Below are 27,389 nucleotides of genomic sequence, written 5' to 3'. Positions count from 1 at the left end.
TGGTCAAGGTCCGATGTATTTGCAGAGACGATTCTCATTTTATATCCCCAATCGTGCTCTGCGATCGGCCAACCAATGCCAACTGATTGTTCCCAGATATAGATATGCTCGCCTGGGAGGCCAATCTATCTCAGTTAAGGCAGCTCATGCTTGGAATGCCCTTCCTCTCCACCTTAGAGCTTCTCCAACCATCACTGTCTTCAAGAAAGATCTCAAGACCCATCTTTTTAATGCCCCGCTATAACAGACTTGATTCAGATTTGTTCACTCATGAGGTCACACTACTCACCGCGCCAGGATACCCTGTGGTAATAGAGCGCGCTATAAAAGTTTTAAAATAAATAAAAAATAAATATCAACCTGCGCCCAACGCAGCCACCTGCCTTGATCAGTTGCAGATATCAGTCCCCCCCGTTAGACTATGCGATACCTGGTGACATTAGGGGGGCAACAAGTGATATGATTACGGGATTATGATCACTGAATATACTATGACAAATATTAATACAGGTAATGAACCTCCTATCTATGTAAGAAACAAAGATAAAGTCAATAAATGACGCACAGCCTCTGCCCCTATATGTGGGGGCACAGTTATATCTGGGTGGTGGACAATCAGGTCTATTGTGTGTTTAGACATAAGGTATTTAAAAGTACACTCAACTCCCGTCCTGACTGGGTATGTTCCATATGAGGCCCCTTTTTTAGTGTACAGGCCTGCCAGTCAAAATCAGTCATCCTCAAATTTTGGCACAAATTGCAATTAAAATCTCCAGCTAATATTGAGTGTGACTGGGTTTGGGCTTCAAATTGTAATTTCTCTAATCGGGTGCTTAATTCGTGCAGGCATTTTGGTCCCTGCAAGTTTGCCTGTGCATTGCAAAAATTAATAAATGCCAAACGATAAATATTAGTGACAAATATTAAACCCTCTACTACATCCGACTCCCATAGCATGGGTTGCCATCTCCTCTGGATCCTTAGGTCTACAACCATAATTAAACCCCCTCTATTACTCCCTGCACTAGTCCTTCATGCTGGACAGAAGAAGGTTTTATACCCTTCTAAAAAGAAGGTGTTTACTGGCTCCCATGTTTCCTTAAAGGAGATTATATGGAAGTTTCTGATGTAAAGGATCCACTGCTCATCCCGAAACTTACTCGCCAAACCTGCCACATTCCACGAAATTAATATTAAATCACCCATGATTCGCTTCTCCTGGGAGCTGAGAGGGTCAATAATAGCCCCATCTGACATGTGAGACCTCCTTTCCCTTTGATCCTTATGCTCATGAAGGGTTTCACAAATAACCCCAGCATTGGTCTCTGCCCTCCCACTTTGTTCCTTAATGTGTTCAATCCGCTTACCATCGCTTCTTGCTGTACTCGCCCCCTCTGAGAGTCAATCTATATAGTTCAAATCCCCCGGTGGTGCAAACACATTTCTTGTGTTCAGGGGTCCCCCACCCCTACTACGGTCTGCTTCCTGTATACCCGCACATTGGGGAGATGAGAATTTAGAAGGGGTCTATAGAAAAAACCCAGTGGTACTGGTTTAATCCTGGAATCTACAATAAGTGATTGTGAGGATGAAAGCAAGACCTTATGGGCGTGATAATCATGCTATCCCCAGGGAATATTTTCTTAGACCTGCCAATCCACGCCACCCTTTTGGCCATCAGGTTTGTCTTTGGTCCGAGATGTTCAATCCAGCATGTGTGCCTAAACAGTGGGTTACTTTGTTTAACAACTGGACTCTAGACTCATACTGTGTACTATCTCATCCTGGTAACCCCACTAGAACCACTGTGTAAGGAAAACTTGCTGGTGGGAGATCTATAACTGGCAAGTTTTGGGTATTGTAGGCAAGTTGGGTGACACCGTTGGCCTGCCGGCCATGCTGCTGGGATCCCCCACGGAAGCCTCTTTAATTCGATTCCCTCTTTGGGTAGGTCAGCTGACCTGGCCTAGTCATCCCCTTGGCCTGTCCCCCCAGTTCCCCCATCCTGTTGTACCCATACTCACTGGGGGGTTCTGGGAACTCAATGCATGTCTCTACAGGTGGAGTAGCATTATAGATTAGTTGTTGTTGAGAATTACACTCAAGTACAGCAGCCTGTGTGTGTTGAGAGACTGGGGGCAACGATTTCTTTATGTTCAAGAGTGAGGCCTTAATATCAGTAACAGTTTTTGATACCTCGTTTAGAAAACCCCTAGAAGACAAGGCACCAACGCCACAATTTTTTCTTAAGGGATTCCACGGTTCTTCAACCTCATTAACAGGATCATTGGCACCCCTAAAATCTGGGCCGTTGTTTTTTTACCTGCCCGCTTAGGAGCTGTTTTCCTCTGTACCTTCCGCTGTCTCTTTGGGGCTGATGGGCCCCTTTGATCCACAAAATGAGGAGTAAGCAGCATGGCCCTACTTCGTGTAGTCTGGCCAGCGCAACACTGTCTAAACTGGTATTGGTACTCTGGTTAGGGGCCCCAGTCTCTTCTACTTCCTCCCCCTGCCCCTAGATCAAAGAGTCTCCTACTCCATTATCAGCAACATTTTCAACTAATAGTGCCACATTCCCCTCCAGTGGCTGTGCTGCTATTCCAGCTCTGCAATGTGAGAGCCTCCTCTCTGCTTTATACATTTCTTTAGAGAATGCTCCCACTGCCTTTATTAAGAAGGAGTCAATAGTGCCCTTGGTTGCATCAGGTGATGAGCCTGTAGTGGCACACTTCCTTTTCCCCATAATGTGCTTGTTCGACAAACTTGTCCAAACACACCCTAACCACAAACCACGGGCAAAGGGCAGTTGAAAAAGTCTTGCTGCAACTAAACAACACTCCCAGCACTCCCCTTCTCAGGCTCCAACAAAGAATTATAAACTAGTCAGCACTTACAATTGGGAGTCATGTAGAACCACAGGTAACATACAATGTCCGGCAGAAGATGTTAGAGGTGTGGCCCAGCCCGGCCTCCTCCAATCAGTAATGGGCAAGGACGGACCTGCGCTTGTCCCGAGCTTCACCCGGCACTGCCCATGCAAGTCCCGTGCTGCAGTAGCCCACTTCAGGATTTAAAGCCGCCTCCTGGCATTACTGATGACACTGCACGCTGATGTAGAGGGGTGTTGGCTGGGGCAGCGAGTCCTGGCCCCCTGTCCTGCTGGTGATGGCTGCTTGTGCCTGTGAGGGTAAGGACGTCCCATGCTGCGGGAGCCCGCTTCAGGATTTAAAGGCACCTCCTGGCACTACTGATGACGCTGCACTCTGATGTAGTGTGGTGTTGGCTGGGGCAACGAGTCCTGGCCAATGGACCCGCTGGTGATGGCTACTTGTGCCTGTGACATTACGGGCGTCCCGCGCTGCTGGAGCCTGCGTCAGGATTTAAAGGTGCCACCTGCCGCTACTGATGACGCTGCGCACTGATGTAGCACGTGTTGGCTGGGGCGGCGATTCCTTGCCCCCGGTTCCACTGGTGATGGCTGCTTGTGCCTGTGACGGTACAGGCGTCCCGCGCTGCAGGAGCTCACTTCAGGAATTAAAGGCCCCTCCTGGTGCTACTGATGACGCTGCTGCTGATGTAGTGCAGTGTTAGCTGGGGCAGCTAGTCCCATCCCCCGGTCCTGTTGGTGATCGCTGCTTGTGCCTGTGCCTGTGACGTAAGGGTGGGTTCACTAGTGACATTTAACTTACAGGCCCTGGGTACATTTTGTACCATGTACTATTAACGTATAGGTGACTTAATTATGCCAATTCAACCATGTTTAAAGTGGGAGTCCAGGTACTTTACTGCTGGTTAGCTGGGTTAAAGTGCAGAGAGTCCAAGCGCCAGCAAAAACTATAGGCTTCCTTAAAAGGCAAAACATATGTGTTGCCCATGCAGAAATGGTGCAGTGAGCTAAAAAACGGTGATGGATCAAGCCCTGATCTTTTGACTGGGTAGGAGTGTTCTGCTTAATTCAGATACTCTGTCCATCACCACCCCCTTTATGAATCGTGCCCACGCAGAAATGGCAGATGTTGTGTAGTCAGCCAAAACAGCAAAGCTTCACAGAAGAGTCAAACTAGTTATTAAACCGGAATTGGCCTGGTATTTAAATTGGATCTAATTCACTTGAAATTTCAACCCTTCCAGGTATTGGCATTAGGAATGAATTTGCTTCCAAAAAAGTTTTTAAAAGCATCTGTAACAATTAGGGCCTCAACTGCCTGCATCAGTAGTCCCACATGTTCCATTTTTTTTATATTTTCACTGTATTTTTTTCTATTTGTGCTTAGTTTACAGGTGATTTATTCCAGAGATTCCTTACCTTCAGATCTAGTGCTCCTTAAGGACACCGCTAGAATATCTTAGGACACAGGAGATCCTAAATAGGTTACATCACAATATAGATGCTAAGTGGCAGCTGCTAACGATCAGGCTGGGGAAAAGGAATAAAAACAAAATCAATTACCTGGGAACTGCACTGTCTCTCCTCCATCACCTGTTCTCCTTCCATGAAGCAGCAACTGCACAGGCTACCAGACTCCCCTAGCCAAACATGACGCTGCTGTCACCAGCAGGACAGCAATGTCGTGGTTGTTCTGAGCGCCGTGGTTCAGCACTCAGACAGGGACTCGGAGCCCTCAGACAGGGATTGGGGTCCTATGCATGTTCTTCACCTAGGCTGTGCTTTACAGCCTAGTGGAGAACATGCTGAGTGCGCATGACGGTTGGGCCGGCTCACTTACAGAATGCCCACCACTCCTCACCCTGCTCTGGACAGCCCGGCCCACACCTAAGCCAGTATAGAAAAATAAAATGAATAATAATAACATTGCATTATTATCATTTTGATGTTCCTTTTTAAACTGCTCAGAGAGCAGTGGGGCGATGCTCCTCTGCGTTAGCAGAGGAGCGGCCGCTGTAGTCTCTTTGGGGCATCCCCATAACCCCTTTATCAAGGCTGTATAGGTTACTATAGGTTTGGGGTGCAATAGCTGGGCCCAAAGGTAATGCCAACTGCCCCTTGATAAACTAAGTTTAGGGACCTCTAGAAATTGTGACCCCCTTTATCTTTATGTTGCTTTAAAAATATCAACAATGCTGAACATTATGTGGTTTGATTTTGTAAAAATTATAGCAAACAGTGCAACAAATGGTATTGGAGAACATATTTGGTGTATTTGTCATTAGTTTAACACTCAGAGTACTACAGACATGTAACTTTTGTAAAGATAAAAATGATGTGAAAGATGATAGATTCCCTCAGAAAAAGACGCATTGGAAATTTTTGTTTGACTTGGAGATATTAGCATTGTAAATGGCAATGTATTTTACTTATGTGGTATGGAGTGTATGTATGTGGTGTGTAGTGGAACTATTTGAGTTGGATTGGATTAGTTAATTGTGTAATTGTGTGGCATGTAATTGTGTTGTGTTGAGTGGATTTGTGTAGTGGCATTATGTGGCATGTTGTGTTGTGGAAATATATGGTTAGCCATCATGTGGTATTCAGTGTAGTGGCATTATGTGGAGTAGGATTGTGTGATGTGATGAAGTGTGTAGTACAGTTTAATTATGTGTGGTGCTGTAGAACATTGCGGCACAATGGTTAATTGTGTGGTGTGGATTGGATGTATGTGGTGGGTTGTGTAATTGTGTTGTTGTATTGTATTATGTGGTTTGGTGTTAAATTATATGGTGTGTATTAGAAATGTGTTGAGCTGAATTGTGTGGCATTGAACTGTGTGCATAGCATTGTGTTTTTGGTGATGGAAAATAATAAATTGGTAGGAGCTAAGCATCAGATCTGTCTGTTAAAAAAAGGAACGATTTGGAGCTATTGGCATTGTAAATGTATATATCTCTTACCTATGTGCTATTGATTGGAGTGGATGTATGTGGTGAATACCAATAATGTGGGTTGGATTGGACTTGTTAGTTGTGGAATTGTGTGGAGTGAAACTGTGTGGTGTGGATTTGTGTAGTGGAATTATGTGGTATGGTGTGCAGTTGTATTATGTGGAACATAAATATGTGTTTATGAGTGTATTGGAATAATGTGGAGTGGGACTGTGTGGGAATGGAGTGTAAGTACGTGGAATGGTATTTTGTGTTGTGGAGTTTTATGTAGTGGTGTTTAAAGAAGACATTATGTACAATTGAATGACTTTATTAAAAAACAGAATTAACAAAAATGTCTTCTAGTTTTTTTGTCCTTGTAATACTGGCAACCTCTTTCTGCCAGTTGTAATGCTAATTTGGTGTAGCCTTTTTTGTTATGAATGGAGGTACATAAACAATAGGAGGGTGGAGATTGTGAAACAGTACCTGAATTACAAAATGAGCAGTGAATGGACACTAGGAGAGAATCAACAGATACCAGATTCCGGGAGCACACTGAGGTGGTACTGAGTAATTCTGAAGTGGTGATGAGGTGGTGGTGTGCTGGTGAAGATGAGATGCTTAGGTAATGCTTAATGATACTCAGGTGGTTTTAAGTGATGCTGAGGTAGTGATGTGCTGGTGTGGAGTTGATACTGAGTGTCTCTCAAGTGGTGCTGAGTGATGTTGAGGTGTTGCTGAGTGATGCTGTGGCGCTGAATCATGCAGAGGTGGTGGTGCATGCAGTGGTGCTGAGGTGGTGCTGAGTGATGCTGAGTTGGTTCTATGTTGTGGTAATGCCCTGCTGATGCTAAGGTGGTGCTGCATGGTTGCTGAGTTGCTGCTGAGGTGGGGCTGCATTGGTGGTGGTGCAGGGATGCAGAAATGGTGTTGTGCTGATGTTTATGTTGTGCTGCGCTGGTGCTGAGGTGGTGCTGTACTGATGCTGAGCTGGTGGTGAAATGATGAGGAGGTGATGATGAGGTGGTGCTGAGTGATGCTGAAGTGCTGGTTCATGCTAAGGTGGTGGTGCTGCACTGGTGATATTGAGTTGATGCCCTGCTGAGGAGATGCTGCTCTGATGTTGAAGTTGTGCTGCATTGGTTCTGAGTTGCTGCTGAGGTGGGGCTGCCTTGGTGCTGAGCTTGTAGTGGTGCACTGATGCAGAGATTGTGCTGTGCTAATGCTTAAGTGGTGCTGCACTGTTGCTGAGTTAGTGCTGAGTCATGCTGAGGTGGAGCTGAGTCATGCTGAGGTGGTGCTGCTGCCCTAGTGCTCAGGTGGTGTTGAGCTGGAGCTCAGTTGGTACTAAGTGATGCTGATATTGTGTTTTGCTGAGGTGGTGGTGCACTGATGTGGATATGGTGTTGTGATAATGCTGAGTTGGTGGTGTACTGATGAGGAGGTGGTGCTGTGTTGATGCTGAGGTTGTTGTTATAAGAGAAAAAAATCATGTTTGCGTATTGTTCTATGTAGGTTAGCATTCTCTGCACCATTTTCGATGTGGGTGCCATTTTGAGTTATAATCTAAACTAATCCTCCGTCATTTCTGAGAAGAGGTCTAAGTTGGGTTTCATTTCCTCGAGGCTGAGACTCACTTTACTAATGAATACACTGTTGTTATTAGTGCATACCTTTCCCTTTAGATAGAAGCCTTCTCCCACTTGTCTAGTGGTAGGCACGGGCAGAGTGACCTTGAGTAGTAGATAGAGTGTGCCCAGCCTCAGAATCTGAACTTATCCTCTGTACTTCATTGTTTACCTCTATCTGCTTGGAAAATTCCATTGTGGGCGTGCCTTCATTGGTTTTAAAATGAACATAATGTATCTCTATGCTTACTGATGTCAGTCCCTCTGCAGCACTCCTAGAGACTGGGCAGACTGGGCACCACTCTGAGTGCACCTGAATAAACAGATATTGGTTTGTATTCTCTACTGTCTAACTGACTTTTCATTTGGTATGGAAGGCTGAGAGGTGGTTGTGAGTAACCAGGTGACTGGAATTGAGCTACTTCCTTCAGTTGGGGTCCGGACAGGGAGTCCTTCTGGTGAGTGACCCATCCCCTTCTGCTGACGGGAGGAGGTTGAGGCCATCGTTGGGTTGAACTGATGGATCAGGGATCCCTGCATGAAGAGTTTCTGTTGCTCGCAGCTGCCCCTTCTGTCCCTCCGGGTGGTGCCTCACCCAGTGGTCATCCCAACTGGAGTCCTGAATGGTGAATCCCTTGGATCTGACTGTTTGGTCTGTAGAGTTGGCAGTGGAGAATTGGTTCATTTGATCTAATCATATCAGGTGAGTTTGTTTTAGTTCTAAGTGGATATGATACCATTGTGGTTTGAGTTTGGCGCAGTCTGAGGACTGTTTTGTATAAAAGCACACATTTGATTCCTGTTGAAAATGCCTGGGATAAGCAAGTTTTGCTTTCCTGTTGTAGTTGTTGTTCTACAGATGCTCGATTGGAAGAAGCACAGCCGGCGCCTCCAGAAGGCACTCCTGATTTTGATATGTATGTGAAGCATGGTCTTGGCCCTATTATGTTTAGTACACTATGGCACAAATATACAAGGCCAAGGCAGAGTTCCAGTGGTCGTTGATGGGCACTTTTGATAAACAAAAGATTGGGAGGCATATCAGCAACAGACGGTGATAAATATTGCAAAGCGGGCTTAGCGCTTTTATATTTATTGCCGCCTATTGCTGGAATTTATCGCCCGGATACCGTGTTATCAACAACGCATTTCTCCAGGGCGATAAAATTCAGCAAAAGCGGCGTTAATGCGGAATATCGCTGCAAATCCAGCGATATTTCTGAAGCAACAGGGGAAATCTTGATGATTGGGAGATGTGGACTGAGCCACTGAATCCACCTTCCATGTCAAAGATTAGGTAGTCATAAAAAAAGCAGATGTTCAATACCAGCGATCACAGCGGTTAGTGCTGTTTTTAATATTGTTTTGGGTGTCTCAGGCCGTATTGTAAATTCGGAGAAGGACGGTTAGTGATCATTTTCCATTAATTTTTGCAGGGAACGCCTACTTTGCATCTCATTAGAAATGCAAAGCGAGGCGTGAACAAAACAGGAGCAGAATCAAGGAAACATGTCCTTGTAAATAATGCGATATAATAATCGCCGCTTTTTGCCGAAAAAAGGACGGTAAAGCGGCGATAATTATACCTTCAGCCCTTGATGATATGCCCCCAGGTTTCTACAGGAATGGCTATTTAAAAGACGAAGTAGACAGTCTTTGTTTCATTCTCCCAGAACGTGGCAGAAAGCAGCTAGGTAGAAACGATTGAAAATGGAAAAAGATGCACAGAAAGGGAAGATGCCGACATTGACTCTGAAAGCTGTAGCATATGATAGAGAAAAGCAGGAGAAAGGAGTTGAATGTGAAGATAGGAGGTTTTGTTTACAGATTGATACATTTTATTTGGCCCAAGAGGAAAATCATATTTTTGTTGAGGAATTGTTCGGCACTCGAAGAGTGTAGAGAATATATCCTGTTGTTCCTTTGCTACCACAGCAGCTTGTTACAACTGCTCCAACTGTCCCTGTGTCTACTGCTGTCATTTCGATGGCTTTGGCTATGGCACCCCCTGCTCCATCTTTGATTTTGCCATCAGTGGCAACTGCCGCTGTTAGCGCACCTTCTGTCATGACTCCTATACCTACTACTCTTTCTCCTCCAGCACAACAGCCTGCGACTCTTCTACCTGGTACTTCTGTTGTTTCAGAATAACAAAAGGAGGAGTATCGCCATAAAGAATCACAGGATTCTTAATGGGATGTGTGTAGAGAACAAAAGGAAAGAATTTATCCTTTTGTAAAAAAAAACCTCACTCACCAACCTAGTGGTGACATGCTTCATCATTGGGGTCCACCCTGATGACCGAGTGTCACCAGGGTGTGCTACGACACCTGGATTACAGTGGAGCTGGTTGTGAGTGTAAAGTGCAAAAAAGTGTTAAAAAGTGTCCTGGTTTAACTTAGTGAAGAGGTACATTTTATTCATAAGCAATTGGACAATGTTAAAAAGAATGTGGAGATACTGTGAGGGTAATTAAGGCCAAAAGTATCACAGTATGTGGTCTGGTCTACATGTTTCAACCTTGAAGGAATTTACCAGGTTTTCGTCAGGACCGATGTAGAAGAAGATGGACGGTGTGCGTCCCCTAAAAGACGCACCCAATCTTACCTCCTTATGACCATATAAGCAAATACTCGCTTATGGTACAAGCTCTAGCCACAGTGAGCGAGCGTGGAAAAAATAAAAATGAATAGACTCCTATTAGGTGTCTTTAGGCATCGGAGGGCAGGGGGTGGTTAAGCCTCGGCTAAAAACATATTAGTTACACCGTGATCAGGAAGGCCGTTTACCTACATGCCATGCCAGCTGCCCGATGGTTTTTCATCCGCAACATCTTTAATTAGTGAAACTCCAGTTATTGGATTTGAGGATAGAGACTTGACAAAATTTAGGATGCGTATGGGCCCGTTTGTTCGATTTGAGGTGGGGAATGAGGAGAAGAAGGTAGTAGCTAATCAGGCTGCGTAGTGGGGTCGTAATCCCATTTACAGTGCGGAAGATGTTTGGGAAGTAATGAGAGACTTTGAGTCTTTCATCCTCAGCACGCTTTTAAGCATATGTCTGCCATGTTAATTAATCTCTGGCAGCAACATTTTGGGGATGATACACTGCAAACTTCATTTGACATGAAGGATCGCTAGTGGTATGGAACCTGGCCAAGTTTTCGAAATGTGACAACATTCATTGCTTTTAGGGGTAGGTTGAAAGAGAAGAATCCTACCCCGGTGTCTCAGTTTCTGTTGCAAGATGTTCATCCTATATATCACCCAGAAATACCAGTGCTAACAGATCAGCGCGGTAATGTTACCAGACTGATGTAGCTGCCTGTTTTCAGAAGCAATGGATTTATACTCCATGGAAAAGAAGTGAGGATCTATCCCTTAAAGCTTATTTGCCTTATCCCAGAAAAAATCCTACTGCTGATTATAAAGAATTGACTGAAACTGTCTCTTCTATTGTAATGATCCCCGCTGACACTGAACTGTTCTTTTGTCTCCATGTTCTGGTTAATGTTTGGAGACAGGTTCATACTCAAGACCATGTTGCAGAGCTGGGTGGTACATGGGATGTGATTAAAGGATGGGATCCGGAAAGAAAGCCAGGTGATAAGCCCCGAACTGAGATACTTGCTTTGCCAGGTCGCATTATTACATAAATGCACTCCCTTAGTCCACCTTAGACGGTAAGCTGAGATAAGCTGATGGCTTGTCGATAGAAGAAGGATGAAAGTGTGTCTGATTTCTCTACTCGGTTTGAAGATACGTTTTTGGATTACAGTGGGCAGGATATGTCTAATGAGGGAGGTGTTTGATTGTTTGTTGACCGGTTGGTTTCTAACTTACTTCCTAAAATTGCAACTCATTTGAAGGCATCTGAGAGTACCTGGACCACCTCTTCCCCCTTTGTTATTTCGAATATGGCTCAATATTATAAGCATGATGATCAGGAAGAAAAATAAAAGACAGATAAATGGAATAAGGATTTAAAGACGAAGGTGCTGTTGCAGCAAGCGTATAGAGGGAATGGTAGATAACTTGGTGGTCCTGCTAGACAGCTTCCATGCACCAGTTGGCAGTCCACCACAACTCCTTTGGGACCGAATCAGTGTGCATATTGTAAGCAAGAGGGTCATTGGCGTAGTGAGTGTCCTTTGCTTCTGCAAACAGAAGGTGGCTGTCCCGAGAGGGCGAGTTTCTCGAGGATGAGGTTGAGGGACGGATAGGGCTCAGAGTGCTGCAGTCTCACAGGGCTGTTCCGATAATAAATATTTTGATGACACTTGTGATGGACAGTATTACCATGATGATTATGACATGGATGAGGTGTCAGGAATGTTCTACAGCTAGGACAGCCACGGACAGAGTGAAGGACCAGTTGTGATACCTGTAGATCAGCATGGTCCTTATGTCACTGCATATTTGCATGGCTCTACTAAGGAATTGTTGGTGATTACAGGTGCAACAAAGTGTTCTGTTTCTCAATCTTTGGTCCCTGGGCTGGCTCTGTCTGGCCATAATAATGTTTCGGTAGGTTTTTCAGGTGTACCGGTTGTAAGCCCCATTTCACGCCCCCTTGCATTGCCTGTTGGTCCCTTCATTGTGCATTCCCCATTTTTGTTGGTGTCCAATTGTAGTGAAAATTTGATGGGTTTGGACTTATTGAAAAAACGAAATGCTACTATTTATTGTTCCCCGACAGGTGTTTATATGACAATAGGTCCAAGTTTAGGTAGTTAGCAGTGCTTGTCACTCCTTCTTCCCACTGAGTTTGTTGATATACCATCCACTCTATGGGCGACGGGTGATACAGATGTGGGACTGCTGCATATATCACCGGTTTTGATTCAGGTTAAAGATAATGCTATTTTGCCTCATATTCCTCAGTATAAAATACCCCAGGTGGGAGAATGGGCCCTTCTCCAAATTATTCAGTATTTGATAAGCAAAGGAGTAGTTGAAGAGACGTCTGCCAATATTTTTAATAGTCCAGTTCTTCTGATTCTTAAACGGACACCTTCGGGTTCCTCAGATGATCATGGAGATGTTTACAGTTTTGTGATTGACTTGCTTCAAGTTAATAAAATAGTGTTTCCCCAGTTTCCAGTGGTTCCAGATAATACCACACTTTTGACAATTATTCTTTCTACTGCTAAATTCTTTTCTGTCATTGGTTGAAAAATGCGTTCTTCGGTATTCCTATTCATCAGATAGCAGATATCTATTTGGGTTCACCCTAGCTGGTAGGAACTTTATGTTCTGTTGAGCTCCTCAGGGGTTAACGGAGATTCTGAGCATTGATAGCCAGGAATTAAAAGGTCAGTTAGATTCCTTGTTGCTGCCCGCAGGTAATGTATTGGTGCAGTATGTCAATGACATCCTTATTGCTTCCGATACCGAACAAAGATGTAAAGACAGTACAGTTAAGTTATTGCTTCATTTAGCTAAGCATGGACATAAAGTTTCTCTTTCTAAATTTGAGTATTGTCTACAGGAGGATACCTACTTAGGTCACCTACTGTCGAAGAATGGTAGGAGTTTGACCCCGGAGAGTATCAGTACCATTGTTAAAATGTCCAATCCACAAACTCAGAAAGATGTGCGCGCTTTTATAGGTATCACTTCCTACTGTCGGCAGTGGATACCTAATTATTCCTTGCTAATCAAACCCCTGCTTGCACTAATAATGAAAGAACTGCATGAGCCTCTGCGTTGGACACCCAAATGTCAGCAGTCTTTTGAGCAATTGAAAATAAAGATGAACTCAAATTAAAGAATGAAATATAAATAAATGATTTGTACATAAAGATAAAGTACAGAATATCATACTTTAAATGTTCATGGATAAGACATAAAGAAAACTTCAACTTGCATAGTCCTTAAGATATGTTTGAACTCTCTTAATGCGTGAGCTAAACCTTTGCTGAGTTACCTTTGCATCATCACAACAAACAGAATCCTTTAGATTAGATTCATCAGAATTTGTGTAATCTTTTACAAAAGCAACACGATTCAAATTCCATATCTTACCATTTTCCAATTTGACTGAGTTTTTAAAACATTTTATAACATGCAATGGAGCAGAGTATTTCGACAAAGCCAAAGCTCCCACAGGTGCTCTGACTCTAACTAAATCACCAACTTCAAATTTTCCTTCTTTTACTCTTTTCCTTTCATCATAGCAAATGTTATTCCTTAACTGAACTTTCTCCTCTCTAACCCTCCAATCTCCAATCCCATTGTTTATTAAACTTTTACCTCAACACATCCAAGCTGGACTCAAACACGTATTCGGAATTCTCCCTTTAAATAATTCAAAAGGAGTTTTCTTAGTTGTCATTTGTGGAGAAAATCTATGTGCTAGAATGCATTTTTGCAATTCCTCCTTCCAATCTAATGAATTTACCCTAGAAATCTGTACATTCTCCTTAATCACCCGGTTGAACCTTTCCACAGTTCCATTGGTTTCTGGATGATATACAGATGATCTTTTTTGTTTCACACCACAAGACTTTAAAAATTCTGACATCATGCTCGAACCAAATTGTGGACCATTATCTGATAAAAGAGTTTTCGGAAAACCTTCCCTTCTAAAAATTTCTTTAAGAAAAGATATAACACATGAAGAAGTAACTTCAGAAACAGAAGAAACTTCCACCCACCTAGAGTAAAGATCAATCAAGACTATCAGATATGGCATACGATGCTCTCCAGCAAGAGGACCCACAATATCTATGGCAATATCTTCCCAAGGACCTGATGGAAGATTACGACAAACCATGGGAGTGGTGCGTGATATTAAAATTTTATCACTCACTCTACATTGCAAACACTCCCTCACTTCTCTTTCTATTTCCTGATCCATCCCTGCCCACCAAAATGAACACCTAATTCTCTCCTTGGTCTTAACAATCCCTAGATGACCCTGATGTGCCTCTTCAATCAACCTTTTTCTCAAAGTGCTTGGAAGAATTAATGTAGTACCCCTCAAAAGAATTCCATTCTCTACTAACAGTTCATTTTCAACCAAATGCCATACTTTTCCAAATGAGCTGTCCCAGTTAACTTTTCCTTTGACTTTGGCAATTATCCCTTCAATTTCAGAATCCTTACCAATCTCCTCCAACCACTCCTCTTCAAGTATAGCACCTGAGGTAATCTCACATACATTTACTTCATTTTCACATATCTCATCCTCCAGATCAACTCCCTGAACTTCATCCACCAAACGTGACAGACAATCAGCAAACACATTTTCAACTCCAGGTATATAATCAATACTGAAATTAAACTCCTGAAGACCAATTACCCATTTCCAAATCCTTGATGAAACACAGTCCAAACCTTTCAACATATAAATCTCTCTTAATGGCTTATGATCCGTGCAGACAATGAACTTCATACCCCATAAAAAATTCCTAAACTTTCTTAACGCCCAATATATAGCCAGAGCCTCCTTCTCTATAACTGAGTAGTTCAGTTCTGCACCCCTCAAACTCCTAGAGGCGCAAGCAATAAGTTTCTCTTGTCCATTCCTTCTCTGCTTCAAAACAGCACCCACACCCTTAGAACTAGCATCCGTCACAACAAAAGTCTCCTCAAAGGGTACACATGCTTGCAAATCTGGAGCATCAACCAAATCTTTTTTAATATCACAAAACTCAATTTGACATTCATCAGTCCATTTGAATTCCTTATTCTTTCCTAAAAGATTTCTTAAATTACTACTTTTTCCCGCTAAATTGTTTATAAACTTCCCATAGTATTCAACCATCCCAAGAAATGATACCACCTCTTCCTAGCTTTTTGGAGATGCCATCTTCTCAATAGTGTCAACCAAATCTTTTTTAGGAGTGATTCCATCAGCTGAGATATGATGTCCCAAGTAATTCACCTCATTACCCGAGAACCTAAATTTTTCATATTTTAAGGTTAAACCAGCATTCTCCAATCTTTTCAGCACCATTCTTAGGGTTCTGTCATGTTCTAGTTGATTTACACCATATATTAATAAGTCATCTTGATAACATATTACAGATTTTATTCCTTTCAAAATTGAATGCATGACCCGTTGAAAGACTGACGCAGCCGACACAAGTCCGAATGGCATTAGTATATATTTGAATGCCCCCATCGGCGTTATAAACGCCGTTAGATCTTGTGATTCCTGTGTCAACTCTATTTGGTGATATGCTTGTGTTAGATCAAGAGTTGTAAACACTTTAGAATCTCCCAAAGATGTTAACAATTCATCAATATTAGGCAGAGGAAATTTATCCACTACAACTTCCTTGTTTAATGATCTTAAATCACAGCAGAGTCTAATCTCCCCATTGAGTTTGTTAGCGACAACTATTGGCGCCAACCATTCAGTTGCTTCTACAGCAGTAATTATGTCCTGTTTTTGCAATTTTTTAAAGCTCTTGCTCCACCTTCTCTTGAATGGCTGTTGGAATTCTCCTAACCTTGGCAATCACAGGTACAGCATCCTTTTTCATTTTTATACAATGCTTATAACCTTTTAAACATCCTAATTCAGAACGAACAAGCTCAGGAAATTCTTCCATAAATGTATTCGCTTTTGATTCCACCTCTTGAATTTGCACTTGAGGATCAGAGTTTGGATTCAAAATTACACCCAATGAACGTTGATGAGGCCACCCAATCAAACAATCCCCAACCTTTGATACATAGATCTTACCCACAGTTATTCTCTTTCCAAACTCAATAGAAGCATCAAAATAACCCATCATGGTAATGGGAGCACCTCCATATCCACCTGGACACACATCCATTCTCCTAAGTTTGTTTTTGTTTTTAAAATGTTCCTCATAAATTTCTCTTGAAATAATTGTAATGCGTGCACAAGAGTCAAACTTCACTTCTATCTCTATATCATCTATCTTTATCACACCAGTGGGATGATCTCTCTCATCTTTAACTTTAATCTGACAAATAACCTCCTTAATCTCCTTGCTAACCAATTTCCTATCCTTTGATTTACAAAATTTAACAAAATGACCCTTTTTACCACAGCCATGACAAACAAAATTCATAGCTGGGCAAAACTTAGAGTTAGCCTTATGACCTGACTTTCCACATCTAAAACATGTAAAACCAGCTACATTAGCCTCCTCTTTTCTCATCTCTTTTACAACTGGCTTCACCTCTTTAATTTGAGAAACATCAACCTTAACCTCTTCTACTTTCTCTTCAACTTTACCTTTATCATTTTTTAACTCATTCACACATTTCAACATATGTTCCACCCTTTTTGCTATCCCAATAACCTCTTCCAAAGGAGGTTCATCTTTGAGCCACAATTCTTCCCTGATCTTATCCTCCCTACACTTCAATACAAATTGATCTCTAATGCGTTCCTCATTCACAGCACAATACCTACAAGTAGAAGACAATTTCCTTAGAGCAGTAATATACTCTTCTACAGACTCATCCTTTCCTTGCTCACGTTTCCCAAAATGATATCTCTCCATAATGGTATTTACACGTGGTAAATAGTGTTTATCTAATTGTAGTAAACACACCTCATATTCATCCAAACCCCTTTGTTCTTGTTGAGACAAATCTGGTACATTTTCAAGCACTTCCTGCCCCTCACCCCCTAGACAATGTAACAACAAGGAATGCTTCCTTTCCGCACTTAAATTAGTACCACATACCTTAGCATAATGCGCAAATATCTGTTTCCACTTACTCCATTTCACTTTTGGTTCCCCTGGATCGCTCAATAAAAATGGAGGCGTGGTTACATTCTGCATTATCTATTCTTAATAAAATTCAACCGAACTATATTCCGAATCTAAAATAATATTGTCAGCTTCCTGTTACTAAAACTAAAATATAGTTTCTATTGCTTTGCAAATAACATGTAATTTATATCAAAATTTTTGACCTTCCTAAATAATTTCTATAATATTCCATCCAACTTTTGAGAAATAAACAAAAAAAATGTCATTTAAATGTTTTGTACTTATGTTTAAAATTAACCTAAAAGTCACCAGATGGACTATTCAACTTTCGAAATTCTTCTTCCTTTTAAAATTTCATAACGTGCACAAAGACAAACCCGTCGAAATAGTTCTCTCCTCTTTCGACCCCATCAAAATAAACTTTATGGCTCTTTCCAGTAAAGATAAAACGTTATTCAGAAAACGTTCTCTTTTGACATTCCTTTCCTTCTGTGCACGAAGACATTTCCTCATTCCATGACCTTTGCCACCTTTGCGTGTTGACGTGTTATCACGCAGCGTCTTTAGCCATTCGTGAACTGTTTGCCATGAGAGACGCTCGAACACGTAGCTATGGCAGGCACTCGCCGAATCCCAAAGACTGATTCTTCTACGTCACCAGTTTACAGAGAAGCTTGAACTGAGAGGAGCTCCTCGGAGAGAAAAAAAACCGGTAACCGTCAAATCTTTTCTCTTCACAAAATAGACGCTTTGCCTCTGTTTTACACCGGTTAAATTAAATCAACCCTTCCAATGTTTATTCCGTGGATTTCAAACCGTGTTAATGTTTAATGTTCCTTCCCTTACACTATTTAAATTACCGCCGCTGGGGAACACAAAAATTCCCTTTTTAAAAACACTGCCGCTGGGGAAGTATAAACTGAGATACAGAAACACTCTGGTCTATGTTAAAAAACCCAGGAGTTGATTTTCATTCTCTTTTTTTTTTAAATATATCTCCACGAAGAATTTCAGTCATTCAAATTTCTCAAAAGTACTTAGCTTGATGTTAAGGTGCTTCTCTCTTATTCTTCCATCCCGTCCTCGTCGCCAATGAAAAAATGTGAATAAATACACATAGAGTATATTCCTTGGGTTAGGTTTATTCATATGCACCTTAACCGTCAGCTGACAGGCGGCAACTGACTTCACTAGAATCACCAAAAAAGAACATTCTAAACTACATGGAATGTACAAGTAATAAACAGGAAGAGAATACTACACATTCTCTTTCTAATAAATAAAGATGAACTCAAATTAAAGAATGAAATATAAATAAATGATTTGTATACAAGGAATTGACAGTTCCCCAAGAAGCTGGTTATTATCCCTTTTGTTGTCCAAATATCAATAGTACTGATACTTCTGTCAGGCTTGGTCTTCCGATGTCTTCAGGATTGTGCTGATGATAAAGGGTTCCACCTCTCGACGTCCCCGGTGTCTGGAGTTTGAAAATACAGACCACCAGGAGCGAGGGAGGAAAAGAAAGGGGACAGCGGGGAGGGAGATCTGCAATAACAATAAGTATACTAAGTATACACACTAAGAGGTTGCATGTAGTCCAACTGAGTTTCCTTCCTTTACCTTTTAGCAACAGTATGAACACATTCCTACCTGAAAAGGAAAATACGGTTGCCTCAATTCCAAAAAGAGATTAAGGAGATACCAGGGATTTAGGCCAACTGGAAAGAGACAAAGAACTTATTGAAAAACACTGAAGCTGTGGCAATATAACATTAGATAAGTCGCTTTATAACATACCAACACGCATCATGTATTGTTCTTAGGTCTGTAAATCCCGAGAGAATCCCCTGTTAATCTCTCTTCTGTGACAGAGACAAAATAAAAAGTTTGCGGAGAAAGAAAACAGTCAGGGACTACAGATTCGGTTAATTCCTCTTAACGTATCTGCACCCCGGCAAAGTCCTTCTCTCCGTGTATACTTTCAGCTTCTAAGTGGCTGAACAAAACGTCTCGGAATCCAGCGGAAAAGGCTGATCCTATCTTGGACCCCAAACCAGGTAGCAACAAAGTACTGAACAACTATTGTCTCGTACAAACCCCCAAAATTCAGTGTTGGTTAAACAACGTGCATGGCTCTGGAACAGATAGATGGCTGAAACCAGTTAGTAGAATGCCAGTACCGTTCCACACAACACAAGAGAGGCTCTCCCGTCCTCTGGAGAATTAAACAAAATCAGGCAAGCAGGATAAACAATCACGAAGAAAAACGCTCGCAACGCGTTTCCTCCAGCCGGGCCAAGATCAATGTACCCAACCCAAGACGGGGTACCAAGGAGTCAGTGCATGTCATTCGGAGCACTTACCCCTTTTCTGAAGACTCACCGCTCACCAGGATTCATCGGCAAGAATAATTGGCAGCGCCGGCTTCAGTGCGATACTCTTTATTTCCTGTTTGTACGCGGTTCGCGTACCACGCAACTTACATCCCAGGCATGATGGGAAGTGTAGTTCTAGGCCCTAGAACTCGTCAGGAGATCAGAAAAAAGAGGTCAGCGTTACCGGTGCGTGAATCATGACAACTTCATTGTACATAAATTGTTCAGCATTTGTGTTGCATGATAAAATATTCCCCATGGTAAATTCAGAAGACCCCAGATCCTTTGGGTGGAATTCCAGATACTCTTCAGTGGATTATGATAGATCGATTTATGCACACCCAGGTTTTTTCTTTTTGTCTAATGGGACTTATTCTAATGTCCAAAATGCTACGAATGATGTGGCAGTTGGGATCGTACTGTCTTTGGGTATACCTTGTAAAAGTGCGATGCCTAAAGTAAGATGGATTAAAAGAACACTGACCAAAGAATTGTGTGAGGGAGTGACTGTTATAGAGGTTAATAATTATAGTAATGGCATCACCTTTGGATACATTCTTTCCTCTAATTTCACTTTGGGTGGTACTTCTATAGCCTGAGGTGAGAAAGCCAGAGAATATTTTGGATGTAAGCTCCTAATTCTATCTAATACTACCGTGAGTGCTTAATGCGACATCAGCACTCAGTTGGAGAGTATGCAAATATGTTCGGAACAAACTAGATATGCTGTTGATTTCATGTTAGCCAAGACAGGTGTTGAATGCTCAGTGGTGGGGTATTAGTGTTTTATCGGGATAATATGGAAAAGAATATCCCCCAACACATTTTAGACATTCTTGACAATGTCAAGGGAATGGAAAGTGGGAACTGGAGTTGGCATCTTTTTGGCAACTGGGGCAAGATTCTTAAAAAGGTGATTTACTTAATAGTTATATTAGTGTCTTGTTGTGCCCTTATTCAATGCCTTCCCTTCTGTTGTTCTTATTGCACCACCCTTCTCACTCCTAACGGGAAAATATCGATTAATGACACCAATGCTGCAATTATGGTCCAGAAGCGATCAATGACTTAATGCAGATAGATGAGGGCATTTTCAAGACTTCTTCCCTCCTTTCGGTCTCCCTTCCTGATGCTGATAGTATGGAGTGCTCATGAGAAGTTCACTTATGATTTTCTGTTTTATTGATTTCTGTTTTTTTTGCTTTTACTAGAAAATGCTTAGCTCATGCTAAAAGAAGGGTCTGTTAGAATAGAACAAACTAATGTTTGCGTAATATTGCATGTAGGTTAGCATTCGCTGCACCATTTTCTATGTGGGCGCCATTTTGAGTTATAATCAAAACTAATCTTATGTCATTTCTGAGAAGAGGCCTCAGTTGGGTTTCATTTCCCCAAGGCTGGGACTCACTTCACTAATTAATACACTGTTCTTATTAGATCATACCTTTACCTTTAGATACATGCATTCTACCACTCGTCTAGTGGCGGGAATGGGCAGAACGTCCTTGAGTTGTTTATAGTGTGTGCCCGGCTTCAGAATCGAAACTTATCCTCTGACTTCATTGTTTAGCTGCATCTGCTTGGAAAATTCCATTGTCGGTGTGCCTTCATTGATTTTGAAATGTACATAATGTATCTCTATGCTTACTGATGTCAGTCCCTCTTCAGCACTCCTAGAGACGGGGCAGATTGGGCTCCACTTTGAGTGTACCTGAATAAACAGATATTAGTTTATATTCTCTACTGTCTAACTGATTCTTCATTTGGTATGGAAGGCTGAGAAGTGGTCGTTAGTGACCCGGATGACCCTAAATCGGGTCACTTCCTTCATGTTGCTGAGTGATACTGAGGTGGTGCTGAGTGATACTGAGGTGATGCTGAGTGATGCTAAGGTGGTGCTGTGGTGGTGCTGACTTATGCTGAGGTGGTTGTGCTGCACCGGTGCTGAGGTGGTGCTGAGTAATGCTGAGTTGGTGCTGCACTGGTGGTGGCTCACTGATTAGGAGGTGGCGCTGTGCTGAGGTGGTGCTGAGTGATGCTGTGGTGGTGCTGAGTTATGCTGAGGTGGTGGTGCTTCACTAGTTCTGAGGTGGTGCTGAGTGATGTTGAGTTGGTGCTGTGCTGAGGTGGTGATGTGCTGATGCTGAATTGGTGCTGCGTTGGTGCTGAGTTGGGGCTGCATTGGTGGTGGTGAACTAATGCTGAGATAGTGCTGTGCTAAAGCTGAGATGCCAAAGTGCTGATTTTAAGGTGGTGTTGCACTGGTGCTGAGGTGGTGCTGTTCTGATTCTGGGTTGGTGCTGCACTGGTGGTAGTACACTTATGAGGAGGTGGTGCTGTGCTGATGCTGAGGTGGTGCTGAGGTGATGTTGAGGTAAGGCTGTATGCAGATTCTCCCACCACCCTTTAACAGTGTCCCTTAAGGCTCCAGAACCCCTAATGTTCAGATGCATTTAATTGGTTATATGTGCCACACAAACCAGTGTAGGTTGTCAGAGCACATTGCATAAAATACGAATTACACTGAGACAATCAATCATACGTGTATAAATTAGCATAAAGGAAATATTACATAAGACGAGGACTACAGGGTGTAGAAATGACAAGTCATGGATATTGGTAGGCAGCATTGCTAAAGAGTGCTTGGGCCCCAGAAGCATAAACTCCGAATTGAAAACAGATCACCATAGTTGGGGGTTCTCTTAAATAAAAAAAAATGATTTTTACCCAGATGAACCCTTTTTGCAACATTAATATCTGCTCTTATCTATACTTTGCATTACATGCAGTTCTTTGATGACAGTTATAAATTCAATGCTCTATGTTGGAATTTTAACTCATAAGCTGCAAGTTACAGAAAAGCAGGGGGCGCTAGAGGGCACGCTGCAATATGGCCTCTTCTTGAAGAATCTCCGCCAGTAGGGGAACATGCTGGCATTTTAAAGTGACATAACGGGTGATATGCAACATGAACACTAGAGGCATAAGTGGCTGAATGAGGCAGCTACAGCCCGGAGGGTGCAAGAAGACAGGCAGAGGTCTCGAATTTGAAACATTTCTGGCAGTGAAGCGGTGTGCCACTGTGGTGACAGCAAAATGGCGGCTCTTGATGTGTAGACCAAGCGAAGCGGATGCATGCTGTGGCTCAGCTTCCCGGCGATAAGAAAAAGACAGCATCTGCATTCCTATACCGGGTGAGACATTCTTAAATGCTTTTGCCAGAGGTGGAATGCGAGCGGAGGCCTCCGGGAAGCTGCGCGTACCGATATAATGAAGTGTGCAGTGGAGTAATGAAATGGCAGCCACGGGACGGGGAGAAAGTACCTGCAGGTTGTAGCGCCGCACCATGAGGCCAGAAGCGTACTCTGCTGAAGTGTGAAGGGGGAAAAACGAGTTGCACTGGGGGAGGGCAGCGCACCGATATTCTTTGCAGGAATGCGCAAGCGGCCCCCTGCTGTCAACGTGAGTTACTAACATGGAAGGCGCCGTGACTGCTGCGATCCTGTTGTGCTTCTTTACCGCAGGTTGGACAAGATGGAAGGTGCGCCCAGGCCATCGAGAGTCAGTGCGCTCAATGCTCAGGTAAATAAAGGAGTTGCATGCTGGTTGGCTTCTTAAAATATATAATTGTAAAATGGCATAGTGATCGGGAAGGCACAATCCTGCTGATGCCTGTGAAAGGAAAGCTAGCATTTGCACGTTCTGAGGCAGACTGGTCACCTACTTAACATCACCAGCTCTACTGCACATATCGGCGCCTTTGAGACCAGTGGGAGTGGGGCTGATTTGTGCTTCTGCCCCTGAACAACAGACGAGAAGCATACACACTGGGGTAAATGACTGCAGAAAAGATCACATCTACTACACACCAGTTTTAAAGTTGGGTAGAAGAAGGCAGACAAACTAACTAGCGCTATATAATCCAGCACACTTGCCGCCACAATGGGAAAAGCAGACATGCAGCAGCCGAAGCTAAATTTCGACACAAAACGTAATACTGAAGGTGCGAGTGCGCACTCAGAGACAGAAGTAGAAACGGAACAGCCAGCGAACAAAACTATGGAAATCACTCTGCAAGCCATACAACAAAGCCTCCAGGTAATCAATGGTTAATTAGACTCTCTCACTTAGTGAGTGGATAGTATATTTACTAAATTGGACAAGCAGGGCGAATGCCTGGATGCAGAGGAAGGCCTCATCTCAGCGGTGGAGGATGAATCCCATGCCACGGAATGGAAATGCACCAGCATGGAGAAGGCCCTAGAGACCCTCAAAAATAAGACAGAGGATTTAGAGGCGAGATCGCCCCGTAATAATGTACAAATCGCGGGAGATCCCGAAAGTACAAATGCAGGAAACATGGAAGCGTATGTAGAAGGCATGTTGCGAGAGGTGTTTGGCGACAGCAGTTTCTCTATGGTACTGATAATAGAGCGGGCTCACAGGACACTGGCACCCAAACCACCGCCAGGTGCGCCACCAAGACCCATTGTAGCCAGGGTCCTAAATTACAGAGACCGCGATTTAATTTTGAGAATGGCTCGTGAAAAACAACAAAGACAATATCAGGGAAATCGCCTATACTTCTACCCGAACTTCACCATGGCAGTACAGACGGCGAGTAAAGAATTCAATCCAACCAAAAAGAAACTCCACGAGATGGGTATTGAGTATGCAATGTTATACCCTGCCGAACTGCGGATAAAGTATGATGGCCGAGTGATTTTTTTTCAGACACCAAAGGCTGTGCAGGATTTCATTAAAAAGCTGAGCAATAAGCAGAAAACGCACAATCGTACAAACCCAGATCAAGATTCAAACTGAAGTTTGATGGGATAGATCTGACCGAGACTAATGACCTGCATCGCGGGACTAAATCCTTATTGCAAAGAACACTGACATTGGCACAGAGAGATGACTGTTTTGTTGCTCCTCCCGCAGGATCTTTGTAGCTAGCTATCAGACTGAGGAACTCAAAACTGGGTCTGGAAACGGGAGCACGTCATTCTTTCCTCTGAATAGGTGGACAACCTGCCATGTTGGTGGGGATCTGTTCATCTGAGCAGGATGGACAAGATGTACTGCATGCTGCCTTCAACGGGTGGTCAGACATGGGGAGTTTCCCCAATGCCCCTCATTCCTGGAAATAATATTGTACCCTCGAACACTACCTAGGTGCCTAACTATGATAGTGACACTCAGGCTGGCTGTGGATGGGATATTGAAATACAGATATTGTGTTCTCATCTGCAGCTTTGTTAGTTATAGGGTATTAGGAAGGGCTGCAGAAAGCTGAGCCGCGAAGAGCACACAAGTAAGAACAGAACAACGAGGTATGGCACATATAGTCCCGTAGCTAGACGGTACGTTATTCAATTATGAGTTGCCAGTGGATTGATGTTTTGTTTTCATCTGAGTGCTTACCATATATTACGACATACACCCGATTCCTCACGTAGTACCCGGCCCCATCCACACCACTGGATGGTGACACATGCACTTGGCAGAACCCCCCATGAGGGTGATCCCCAACAGAGATTCCTGTTATGTTGAAATTGTTCTATGGGGTTTGTCTTTGGCATGATTGTGATGCCAAAGTAGGTGGGGTGGAGGTGTTGAGTTTGTGGATTTATTTACAACTTACAAAGTTGTATTGCCACTATACTGAGTGTTAACAACACTGCCTACACCTTCATACAGGCCATGGTCAATGTCAGCAATGTCAATTCACGTAATATTCTTGAACAAACCATGTATATATCTCACACCAGAAACCATAGATAGACTACAGAAAGCACATCCTAATCTTTTAACGTGGAACGTCAGGGGACTTAATAACCCAAAAAACATACGACAGATTTTTGTATATCTGGATAGACTACAAACAGATATTGTTCTGTTCCAGGAGTCTCATTTAGACCCAGCGCATAAATGTATGGTAGGGAACAGATGGGCAGAAACAGTAATAAGTTCTGCATACTCCACATACTCTAGAGCTGTGCTCCTAATGGTGAAGTAGGGGACATGATTTCACATAGATGACACCATAATGGATAATTTTGGTCGCTACATTATCATAACTGGACATATTAGAGGGCAGCGCATATGTATAATAAACGCATATGGGCCAAATGTGGGTGACCCACGATTCTATAACTCGCTCTGGCGTATACTAAATAGTCTACCTGAAATGACTTTACTGTGGGGAGGAGACTTTAATCTTTCCTTAAATGTGCACCTGGATAGGTCGGGCACTTCCAGAGAACCACACAAAAAGGCTGTAGCTGTGATGCAGGATATTATGTCTGAATCTAAACGGGTGGATATCTGGAGGATGCGACATCCACAACATAGGGAGGCCACACACGCTTCTATGATCCATAGTAGTTGGTCCCGAATTGACTACTGGCTGGGAACAGAGGAGGTTATATCATGGACACGAGATACAAGACACTTACCTAAAACACTATCCGATCGCTGCCCTGTGCACTTAACCATCACAATCCCACAGTACACGGCTCCAACTTACATGTGGCGGTTTAATGCCAAGGCGCTGCTCGACTCTGCATACACAGATACAATAAGTCAGGCCATATCTGATTATTTTGCATTAAACCAACCATCCACTGATGATCCCAGTTTATTATGGGAGGCCTTTAAGGCTACCATACGAGGGGTGTGTATTAGCACTAATGCGGGAATTTTGAAGGACATTCGTGTGCAGCTGTCCAGACGAGAAAATATGCTTAAAGAGCTGGGGCGAGAATACGAACAAACATGCAACACAGCCATTTTGAATGACATTAGGAAACATATGACAGAGTATCAAGAATTTGCAGACGATGAACTGAACAATATCTTCAAACAGCAAAGGGCGCGCATATATAGCGAGGGAGGTAGGCCAGGTAGGGTCTTGGCGCATAAAATATGCTCTGGACATGCACCACAAACACTTATGGCAATAAAATACGACAGTGGTAAGCTTCAATATGGCACACAGAGCATATTGCATGCCTTTATGGGTACATACGGGGAACTATATGCGTTGCGAGATATAGCCACCCTACCTAAGATTCTGGAATACCTAGAATATGTGGAAATTGCCTGGTTATCCGATTCCCAAAGGGAATACCTCTCTCTGCTGGTTACAGTGGAGGAGGTCACTGAGGTCGTCAATGCGCTCCCAAATGGTAAGGCACCAGGCCCAGATGGCTTTACCAGTGAATTTTACATGGCATTTATAGATCAGTTAGTGCCCCGCCTGGTAGAAATGTGTGGGAACGCCCATGAGAGACAGATATTACCTCCTATGCTGCGGGAAGCCTTACTTATTGCCCTGCTGAAACCTGGTAAAGACCCTGAGCAATGTGAGTCATATAGACCCTTGTCCTTGATAAATACTGATACTAAAATACTGGCAAAACTCCTTGCAAAGCGCCTCCAACCCCTAATGCCCAACATCGTCCTACCCGATCAATCGGGTTTTATACCTGATCAAACCACTGCACATAACACCAGAAAACTTTTTGCATTATCGCACTATCTGTCTCCAGATGTGAAGGCTGCTGCGATCTTTTTGGATGCAACAAAGGCCTTCCACTCGATTGAATGGACCTATCTTAAGACCACTTCTGCAAAGAATGAGATTCCCCCTTATTTTCCTACAACGGATTAACATACTGTATGCAAAACCAACAGCGCAAATACGGGTCAATAAATATGTCTCTGATGCCATAACAATTGCAAGGGGTACATGGCAGGGCTGCCCGCTGTCCCCATTGCTTTTTGCCATAGCCCTAGAACCACTTGCGTGTAAAGTCTGGCACAACCACAAATATGCAGCTTTAAATTTTC

Source organism: Lissotriton helveticus, chromosome 1_1, assembly GCF_964261635.1.
Source record: "Lissotriton helveticus chromosome 1_1, aLisHel1.1, whole genome shotgun sequence".
NCBI lineage: Eukaryota > Metazoa > Chordata > Amphibia > Caudata > Salamandridae > Lissotriton > Lissotriton helveticus.
Note: the sequence above shows the minus strand (reverse complement) of the source record.